This window comes from Tachypleus tridentatus, chromosome 1 (genome assembly GCF_004210375.1).
Source record: "Tachypleus tridentatus isolate NWPU-2018 chromosome 1, ASM421037v1, whole genome shotgun sequence".
NCBI lineage: Eukaryota > Metazoa > Arthropoda > Merostomata > Xiphosura > Limulidae > Tachypleus > Tachypleus tridentatus.
The window spans coordinates 125,773,752-125,785,957 of record NC_134825.1 but is presented as its reverse complement, the minus strand read 5'-3'; positions in this window follow the sequence as shown (position 1 = coordinate 125,785,957).

Below are 12,206 nucleotides of genomic sequence, written 5' to 3'. Positions count from 1 at the left end.
AGTCATCAAATATAATAAAATTCACCTACTTACTTATTACTTACCTGTGCAAAGTTGTTTTCGTATACACCCAAACTATAAGTGAAATGTGGGCGTAAAGTGGCAAACAGGAACGTAGTAGGGGTTAATGAACGGGCTCTTAATTAACGTACATCAGAATCCTTTTACCGCTAATCTAAATTGAAACAGAACAAAAATGTTAATGGGAGACTGCATGTTGTGGTGTCTGTGAGCTCAAGAACAATTCATCACATATTTATGTACTTAGTATTCAAGTTGAAGTAAACAGTCAACGTTGCTTTCATTGTAGCCCCCCAGTGGCACAGCGGTATGCGTGTGGACTCAAACCGCTAGAAACCGGGTTTCGATACCTGTTGTGGGCAGAGTACAGATTTGTGTTTAATTCAAAATAAACACACACTTTCATTGTAAAATTTCTTATATTTCTAGCATTGCAGGATAAAGTGAGTAAATTCCATGTTCGATCCTGTATACTTCTGACCGTACTATTCTTAAATTACATCCTTCTTTTATTTTACCGTTCACTGGCGGTGGGATTCACATATTGCATTATATTGAGCACACTTATGCTTTTACCTGTTACAAAAAATTGATAAAAAAAATTAGATTAGATCGACTATTTTCTATATGTAAAATATAGGCAGTAACGAGCGGGGTTAATTGCAATGCTTACAGTAGTTTTGTCTGTACTTTTTCGTGCTATATATATCATCAAGGGATCGTCTAATCAACGAAATCATGGACCTATAAACAATTTGTTTAAAGTCAAAACTGCATTACTGTTGAGCTAAGCCTAAAAAATGTTAGCCTCCTGAGTTTCCCTCTTCATGTTTTCCTAAATCAGATCTTTACAACTTATTCCAGTATGAACATTTAACGCTTCATTAACAACCCTGGGAAGGTTTCTTCTTTAGGTATTCCAGTTTCTCAATATACCGTTGTAGTACATTGCTCATACTAACTATTCTAGTACTCTTTATATTGTGTGGAGTTGGTAGTTTGGGGAGAAACTAGAGGAGGAATTTCATCATCCTCAGAAAAACAATTACGCCAGATTATGACACCACAGTTAGAAAAGAAATTATTTCAAATATCGACTCGGGTGATAGTGCTTATTTGAAATTAAACACAAAGCTACACAATGGGTTATCTGTGCTCTGCCCACTACGGGTATCAAAATCCGGTTTCGTTGTAGCTCCGCAGACATACTACTGTACCACTCGGGAGTGGAACACTTACATCTTACATTAAAAAAAAACAACAAGTCACATAAACACGACATCGTCAGAAATAACAAACAAACTGTTTTGGTCTTTGCATTTTAATAGAGTATAGAAGAAGCGTTATTTACTGACAGTATTGAACTATTCGGATAGAAATTGTTGTTTCCTTTTTGTTATACAACATTAACATCTTACATTATCATCATTAGGTAAAAAGTGTTAAGCTACTACTCAATAAACCTTCACGTAGGGTACTGAGGTCGCGAATAGAACACGTCCCTTCACATCGTGACTTTTTAAGCTGTTTTATAATTAAACAGTAATGTAAAAATTGTACTATAATTAATATTTATAATATGATGCAACATTGTAAGTAAAGTCATATTTCGCACCACATCTAAAATAATTTACCTCTGCTTGGCATTGGCTGAAATTCGCGAGTAAGTGTATTTTGTAAACGTTGATTTCTTTTTTTATATCTTATAACAACACTAGTGATAAATGGCACATGTTGGGGCGTTCATCGTACACGTGCATACACACACATCTTAAAAATTCACTTCATAAAAATAAATCATAAATTAAAAGTTTTGTATTTTCTATTGCAACTTGTTTTGTATTTTCGATAAGTTTGTTGGTATTGAATCTGCAACGATATAAAAATAAATACATAAAAAATATTAAGCATTTTGATAAAAATACTGAAAATCAATAACTTAATCTATAAGATGCTTAAGACCCCTAACAATCCAGTACTTAATACTGCGTTAGTAACTATGTTTAAATCACCAGATGAGATTTAAATAAAAACAAACGTGTTTTTCATAAAAAGTGTTATTACAACAACCAAAGGAGTTTATTCTTCCAATTCTCATAACTATGCCCCAACTAATTTTCACTTTTGCATCATTTGTAAACCTTCAGGCGACATGCTGGATTTTCACTGATACTACAGTTATTAAGGAACTGGGAGTCCCCGAGGAAAAGGTTTTCAATGGGGATCTCAGATTTGAACCCCCGATTTTCGAAATGAGCTACTTGTATAAGGTTGATCAGCTTAGTATTTGTAGTTTCACTTTGCACTTTTTTTTTTTTTTGAGTCCCGAGATTAGTTAAAACCATCGGGGCACTTTCGATGTTTATGTATCACTAGTGATTTTCTGGGTGATTTGCTCGGTGGCACCCATTTCCTCTCCAAGTAGATGTCTCTAATTTAACAGTAAAAGATTGGATGTAACGCAGCTGGTAAATACCACCAACTGTCAATCAACGAATAGTGGGATTGACTGTCATATTTTAAACCCTCCAAATTCCTCCGTTATGAATATTTTGCTTTTATAAAGCAACTTCCATTTCAAGTTACGGGGAGATGTGTAATATACAAAATACTAATGTTATTATTCATAATAGGTAGGTCACCTCCCCAGTGGCACAATGGTACGTCTGCGAACTTACATCGCTAGAAATAGGGTTTTGATATCCTTGGTGAAAAGAGCACAATTAGCCCTTTGTATAGCATTGTGCTTGATACCAACCAACCTAATAAAAGTAATGATAAATATTTTTTTATGTTTAATGGATAAGAAAATATTTATGAATGAACAAACCGTAAGAACTTGTTAAATAAAAGCTACAAAACAATAGGTTAATGTGAATAGATTGATGTCTCTGCCATTATAATAATGCAGTTGCAAATACGTGTTTTCAAAAAAATAACCAATTTTTATTTTTTAAATGTTTTTCTCCGTTATCTGTGGAAAAGAGCTTGAAACTGCAACCATTTGTAGACCATTATTATAACTGTAGTATAGTAAGCAATATAAGAACCAGTTAATGTTAAAAGCACTTGAGAATTACTGTAAAAGAACACCATATGAGATTTACAAAGTTTTCAAAACTTTTCTCATGCATTTCTAATTTTCTTCCATCATCTCATTGTAAGCTACAAATTATGTAGCTTAGACTGTGACGACAAACTAACACGGTGTGTGTGTGTGTGTGTGTGTATAACACTAAAAGAAGAGAGCTTGTTGGTTTTCGTTTAACTGCACGCAATGGTGCACGAGAGCTATCTGCGCTAGTCGCCCCAAATTTAACAGTGTAAGACCAGAGGGAAGACAGTTGGTTATCTCTAATCTATCGCCAACTCTTGGGCTACTCTTTTACCAACGAATAGCAGGATTGACCATAAAGTTATAACGCCCTCATGACTGGAAGGGCAAGTATGTTTGATGTGACGGGGATTCAAACCCATGACCCTCGGATTACGAGTCGAGCGCCCTTACCACCTGGCCATGTCAGGCTTAAGAAAAGAAGTAAAGACAATCTTCAATCGTTATCCGTAACCGGATGCGAGTCAAGGTTAAAAATCTCACCAGTTTGTTAATTTAGTTATGATTATTGAACTTCTACTTAACGCCAAATTCTAGAGAGTTACTAGACTATAGAAAAATATAAATGATACACAATTTAAATGCTTAATCAGTGATTTTCAAACAATTATGAAAGTGAAAAGCAAATGTTCCTGAATAGCAAACCAGTAGCTTTTTGGGGATAATCACCAAATTGTAAATGTTTTTTGTTCGTTTGTTATTGATCGTAAAGCTACACAGTGTAGTATCAGTACTGTTCCTACTATGGGTATCGAAACCCAGTTTTTAATGTTATAAGCCAACAGACATGCTTTTGATCCACTGAAAGACGAAAACTTAAAAAAAAAAGGCAACAAAAATACATATGATATAAACAGTTAATATTATTACGTAAAATTATATAGATATATAATAGGGTAAGAATAAATAAGTACTTTTTTTTCTTAGTTACGAACGTGGTTTTTAAAATCAGATCCCGAGTGAAGCGAACGTTACAAAAACTTTTCGAATAGTTTCCGTCTACAAACCATTAGCCATTCGATTGAAATCGAATACAGTATAACCGAGAACAAGAAATGTATTTAACGTTTTGTACGGTAAGTCTATAGTAGGGTATTCCCTTAAAGAGAAGTTATACTTATTTATATTTTCTTTAAATATAAATCCTTTTCCCTGTCCAGACCTGAATAATAATTATGTCGGTTACATGTCTTTTTGCCTGTATTTTACATACAGAGCACGTCAAAGGTTATTCCACGAGCCAGACTTGGTAATGGTACCTTCGTCCAACCTGTTTCTGTCCTGAACAAACAATACTGACACCCCTTCTTCCCCGATATAACTTCGATTAACGGTGCTGTGAATAATAAAAAAAATGAAACAACTGGCTTGCCTAGCCACGCCCTTTGTAAGGGAGTGAATGGAAACATTTGTTTTAAATTCGAATGTTTTCCGAAACATTTGACTACCGTTGTCCTTATATGAACAACACCAGTTTAACTTTAATTGTGAAACAGGAAGGTTGCTTAGTCTCAATCAGCTATTCAGTCGTTCATGATCATACGATATATGTTGTTTTCTTTTTCGGTTATTTTAATCATTTCAAGTCTCTTTGATTTTATCCCCCCTCCCCTATATACAAGTTTACATCCATTTAAGGGACAGGTTTTAACAGTCGTCTCATTTATTTATTTATTTTTTATCAAAGGTTGGTTTTATACTGATCAGTAGTGTTTTGAACTACTGCAGCTGATGTCATTCTAAGACAACAGCTGTTCTTGGAAAATTAAGTAAGTCCATTTCAAAAGCCGTCTAGAACTTACCAATATTACCGAATAATATTGCTGATATCACTAAGTCCAACAAAAACAAACGATGATATGTTCTATATAACGTTCGTTACCTTAGTGATTACGCTCTTTTTAAAGGAGCATTTTAATGCACAATAGTTTAATATTAACATATTTAAACGCGACGTTCACCTACTTGTAATAATTCACGCCATTTTGAAAATCAGAAAAACTTTTATACTCTTACTTCGTTTTTACTTTCTCTGTTTCAGCATAAAATGTAGAATATTGTAAACAAGATTTTGAACAAGACCTTTGCATAAATTCTGAAACCTATCTCTACAAAACAGACGTTCTCACGATTTCTTGGAAGACATAAGATATAAATCATTATCTGTTATAAGATATTTAGAAAAAAATAATTAATAATTAAACTCAGATAATAACATGTAGTATTTTCAGAGGAAGTTTGTTCCCAAAAAGTGTTAGAGAGATCTTTTAATAACACCAGGCTCGACCAAGGAATTTGAGAGTAAACTGAGTTTGACAACTTGACTAAGTTTTAATTCTTTTGTCAACGTTTCGTGATAATTACATTCATATAGAGCTGAAAAAAATTCTAAGGAAATGGGATGTGATGACGTTTTTTTGTTAGATTATATAGATAGAGTTTGAAGTGTAAATCTAGTTCTGTTAGAAACCCCATGTGTTCCAAGGCACGTATTTGTAAATGGCGAAAAGTCTCACCTATGAAGCTGTCTTTTCAGCAACCATAATCATATATATATATTCATATATGATTTTCGAACGTAATAGTGAATGTAAAAATGCCTTTAGTTCTAAAGAAAAGTTACTGATACGAAGTGACAATTTGAAAATAATGATACATCTCTACTGCAAGTAACAATTCACACAACTCAGTAAGCAGGTGACTGTTGAAATTGGCTTCCTGATCCATCTTAATTTCTCCTAGTGCTCTAAATCATGGTATACAATTCTCATCTGATACACAATAATAGCCAACTATTTATGTTAGCATATCAAGTAATGGATAGGTGAAGTAGACAACAGTGATGGCTTTATATCAGTGACCTCTCTCTTTCTTCAGGAGTGCATTAGCAACATCCAAGACTGTCTTCTACAGAGCAGACCCAAAATGTTCTGTTAAAGTTTATTCTGCTTCAGCCGATTGTTCCTCTAGATAACACACACATTATACAGTGCTTACACTATTTCTGAACACCTTGACCGACTCACGTCAAAAACAACCACACTCAAATGTTATCACAGGTGCAGATAAAGCCTTGAGGTTCTCCATTCTTTCTGTTGTGCGTTACTGTTAAAGAACCACTTTTTGTGGTTTGATAGTAGTAGTACAGTACAAGTGCTTCTTTCCCTTGTAGGTACTCTTACAACTGCCATACGTTATGCACATCTGCGCTACATTCCTCTACTGATGCTAGTTGGGTTCGAATTGGTGGTTAAATCAAATGTTTTCAGTTGCTCATTTTGGAATTTCTAAAGCATTAACTTTGCCATCCATCTACCAGTAGAATCTCCTATTTCGTGGTTTGTAGGTACTGTGGCTAAATGGCCAAAGTTTTAACTCTCACAAAATGTCCAGGATCAGAACACTCCTTAAATGGTTTCACCACGCACAAGATAATCTGTTCTCCCGAGTTTTTAGAGCTTACTACTCACTGAAGCAAAGCATAATCTACCTAAATGATGAGCTTTTTACAAACAGTGTAAACAACATTTTATGAAGATTACCACTGTAGTAACTCTTTATTTCTTCTACAATAGCTACAGTTAGAAGCTGTAAGTGTGCAATTAGTATTTGGAATTGATATTCTACTCCATCTTGAAACTATTACGCACTGCTCCAACTCCATTGTCGTTGGTGTCAAACAGAAACTCACAGTTTTGATGGAAATAGGCCAGCACTGGAGTTTTCACTAAAGCAAGTTTCAAGAAGTGAAATGTGTAGTCACATTCTTTGCTACGTCCACAGTGTTCTTACGCTTTTGTGCTATTCGGTAATGGCATTATTATCTTCGAGAATTTAGCAAGATATTACTAGTAATATGACACAAAGACAAGAGAACTGTGAAATTCCCACTTCTTCATTGGTCCAAACCAATAGCTCACCAGAGCTATTTTAGTCGGGATCATTGAGACTCCATCTCTCCAAATAATTTGATTGAGAAATTTCATCAATATTTGCACGAGAGGCCATTTTCTTAACTTCAATCCCAAGCCTGCTTTTCATATGTACTGGAACATCATCTTCAGGTTATTACACATAAACTGAAAAGCTCAAGTTTTGGACTGGGCATTTCTCCCATTGCAATCCCTTTAATGTAAGATTCATCAGCCAACTCGAAGGTAACTATTGCATTACAAAGACTGAATGGCATAGCATGGAATGTATACAAGCCATCTCTTGTTTAAAAACTGTCTTAGACTTGCTTTCATTATATACCTTAACTTGCCAGTAATTAGGGTCCAGATCCCAGATGTTCAACCAATGATAACCTTTTAATGTACTCAGACTTTCATCTATTAATTTTTAAGGAAAGGTGTAAATGCAAATTACTGTGTCACCCATCTAAAATCAATGCAGCATCTTGGAGTACCTTTCTTCTTCCAAACAATCACTATTAAACACTATTGTGTTTCGGTGTTTGGAACCTCCTTAATACCCCAAGAACGTTGGTGTGGTGATTACTTTATCAGACATCATCACCTTTGTCTATATAATCACAATTGTATGATTCAGTTGACCACAAATATATCAGCATATTAATCTTATAAAACACTGAGGTTTTAGCTGTGTTGGATCTAGATTTTTAGTACGATTCCAACCAACGACCTCAGTTGTGTTGACAGTTACGTATTTTCTTTTGTCCATGTTATAACAATCGCAATCATAAAGCTACCACTAGTGTCAGTTACTTCCACTTCACTCATCATACTCACAACCATTCCAATCTACAGTTGAAAAGCTAATTATTCAAAGTTACAAAGGAGCTTTCGGATTTAATAACCTGTTGAAAAATAACTGTCAAAGCCAACAGGAAATAGTTTATCTCAGGCATGGCTTTTATAACAAACTGTGTACATGAAGGTAATGCAACTTGTGCAGTACACTCTTCCTAAATTCGATCTGATCAGAATTGGATAACTTTTCTATGGAAAATAAGCTTACGTGCTGCACAGTCGAAATTGATGGACAAGCTCCACAGCACGTTTAAATATGATGATTAAAAATGAATACTTAGTTCCGTAAGCCACACCTTCTAGACTGAGACGGAGGTTCCGACTTCCCTCTAATATCTCATCCAATGGCATTTGATAGAATGAAGTCGAAATCTGTTAGCTGTTGTGATAGTTTCACTCAAAGTGCTAAATGCTTAAAAAATGTAATGTATATTAGGGTTCTGGTAATTCCTGAGTCAACCAAAAACACAACCTTTTACCTTTGTACCCTCGTAGGCAAATAACAATCTATACCCAAACAAACGGAGTTGGATCTCTCAATCCATACTTTGGATGTGCTGCAAATCATTTGCCACAGCAGCCATTGTTTGTTGCTGGTCGCACTGCTTCTACTGATCTGGTGGTCTATCCTACTGAACATTTTAGACAATTTTTTGCTATAAAAATAGTTTACTCTTAAACACCCAGTTTTATTTTCCACTTATGTAAACCAGATGGCTGCAGTTGAAAACCAGAGAAAGCATAATTTTATAACAAAATATGTTTTTCAGATAATAATTCACTCAACTAATATTTTACGTAAAAACAAACAGCAAATATCATTTCAGACAAAGAATATACATAAGCTTCGAATTACTAGTACTGTGAAACAGAAAGTTGATTGGTACTAATTTTTCTACTTAACTACATAATTTAATTCCAATATTCTTTGTCACATTTAACTCCCATATACTTTATACTCGTATTTAAATAAATTATTTCATTCCCATGTTCTTTACTATATTTTGTACTTTCATCTGTCTACAAATTTCCGTGTAAGAGACATTTAAACATAAATTTTATGAATAATAAAAATCTCATTGCTTATAACTTTGTAATATCTAATTCGAAATACAATCTGGAAGTTTTTGTTTTTTCTGAATAATTGTTTGACCTTGACTCCAGTACACAGGATTTGTACAATGCTAACACATTTTTTTCTTAAACTAAATCTAACAAACTCTACAGCTCTTAAAGACAATTATTTGCTTCCCTACCTCAAATAGCTCTTTACTTCTCCATTTTCACAAGCTATTTTATTAATTCTGAATGGCTAGATGCCAAAAACGCTATAACCTTTCAAGGGCATTCCAAGCCCTGCTTAGAGACAGGCTATCTAGCTATAACAATTGACCCCAAGTTTATTTAAAAATAAATATAGTTAAAAATTATTTCAAGATATGTATGTTTTGTTTTCTGTTTTGTTTGTTTTTCTGAATTAAGCACAAAGCTACACAATGGGCTATCTGTGCTCTGCCCACCAAGGTATCGAAAGCCACTGGGGAGCTCAAGATATATATATTATTTATCTGTAAAATATTTTGATATAAACACACACCTATCATCCACTGCAACAAAGTAGTAAGGATTAAGATTTACAATGGCAACAGAATTTTAAATGATGATTCTTTTTGTTACGCCCCGCATTGACTCAGCGGTATGTCTGCGGACTAACAACACTAATCAGCGGGTTTCAATACTCGTGGTGGGCAGAGCACAGATAACCCATTGTGTAGCTTTGTGCTTAATTCAAAACAACAATAACATTTTGTTAGTTACTAAAAACTGAAGTAAACCTTGTGTTTCAGTTCAAATAAATTTCTTGTTGTAAGATAATTTAATGAGAGAACATTATATAACTTTATCATGTAAAGTAATCATGGTTTTTATGCTTTGAATAACCCCGTGGGGGCGTTATAATGTTACAGTCAATCCCACTGACGAATGTTAGTAAAAGAGTAGCCCAAGGGTTGGCGGTGAGTGGTGATGACTTACTGCCTTCCCTCTAGTCTTACACTGCAAAATTAGGGACCTCTAGCGCAGATAGCCCTCGTGTAGCTTTGCGCGAAATTAAAAAAAAACACGCAAAAAAAAACAAAAACAGTATTAAGATCTCCTTAACCGAGCAATAATTGTTTTAGTTCTCGTACAGATTAGTTTGTTTCTTTCTATTTAAATAGTTGAAGTGAGCTATTATTAATCTGAAAGAAACAGCGACAAAGAATTAATAATAATAAAAATGATTTAACCATTTCCGTCTGAAATGTGAAATTTATTATTTACGAGACTATTTCTTCTTCAATACAGTACTAAATATACACGGTACTACAAACAACAGATAGCAAAAATCAATATTTTAATTTACAAGTTAAAATTACTATCTTCAATCCTTCATTTTATATTTCTTTCATAAATTAAGTAACTATATCTTTCGTTTTGTTAAACCTAAAATGAAAATGTAATGGAGCAGACAGAAAAAATAAACTTGGTGTGTAAATAGATCAAATTTAACCTTCTCTTACTTCACTTCTTCATTAATTAGATATCATTAGAAACATTCGACAGGCACTAGCCCTTAGTACTTTTCAGACGTCAATTTGAACATGTATTTGATCAAGCTTGTATTTTATGAAATGGTCGAAGAAGTCTGAATAGAAACTGTTTCTCCCAGGTCGCGCACAACGACCAAATACATGTCCAGACAGCTTGATTATTTTGTGAAACTTCCTGTGCAATATCAACTGCCGGTTAGCAGGTGTTGTGTAGAAATTAAGATTTCATGAACATGTGCAGGTTGCCTGTGTCAAAAAACCTATAATTTTTAACATGCTTAAACATAGTTGGTGTATAAATATATATCAGTGACAACTGCACTGAATTAGAATGTATTTTGATGTATATATAGTACATGAGATTATTTTTATATTCCTAGAACTTTCTCCCTTGTATTGAAAATATTAGTAATAAAGCTGTTTTATAGCCGTGTAACTGCTGTATGAATGTTTTTGTTTGTTTGTTTTTAAATTTCGCGCAAAGCTACACGAGGGCTACATGCGCTAGCCGTCCCTAATTTTGCAGTGTAAGACTAGAGGGAAGGCAGCTAGTCGTCACCACCCACCGCCAACTCTTGGGTTACTCTTTTACCAACAAACAGTGGGACTGACAGTAACATTATAACGCCTCCACGGCTATAAGGGCGAGCATGTTTGATTTGACGGGAATTCGAACTCGCAACCCACAGATTTCGAGACAGGCGAGCCCCTTAAACACCTAGCCATTCCGGGCCAATGTTCTTTATAATTTAATGTATTTGCAAAGAGACATATATTGAAGTGTGTGTGTTTTCTTATAGCAAAGCCACATCGGGCTATCTGCAGAGCCCACCAAGGGGAATCGGACCGCTGATTTTAGCGTTGTAAATCCGTAGACTTACTGCTGTACCAGCGGGAGGCACATATATTGATAGTTTTATATTGCGTTTTTTTCTTTCTTCCAACACTTTCCAATCGACCGCTATTCCTTCATTGGTCAACAAACTTACTTTTACAGTTGGTTGAGCTGTACCTTTGTCCACTACGTCCAGATACCTTTTCATTTTTTTTCTAATTTCGGTATTTTAAAGGATTTTATGAGATCAAATGTCAAACAGTCCCAAAATGTATATTTTGGCCTCTTGTGCGATCATACAGCAATCAAGATGAAAACTGGTACAAATATAAATTTTCAACCGCTCAACACACTGACATACAAACAAATTGGGTTCTTTTCAAGAGGATTAGAATTCACAAAGCATAATTTTATGGATTTCTGACAATTACTTTGCCATTTTTCGGTCAATTTACGTGGACTTTTTTTTACAGGTCCCACAAGGAGATATAGATAGTTATGGAATTTTTGTCTTTTGGTCAATTTTTCAGTGAGAAAAGCATTGCATGGAGTTGTTATAAACTGTTTACATGTATGTCAACCAACCTTTATGAGATTTGGTACATAAATACTTTATTGTAGGTCTCATGCAGTGATATAAATAGTTTTCGATTTTCTGTTTTTCACGGTATTTATGATGTCAAAATTGGCTTGTTGGGAATGCGTGACTTAGACATCTATTCGCTCTCGAATGTTGGCCTCTTTAAATTGACATTTATCTTATTACATGCATGACTATATGAATGCTAATATATAATTAAGTCATACAATAAGTACACGGGAACCTATTATATATATTTTTAACAGCCAACAGTATAGTTTTTTATTTGTTT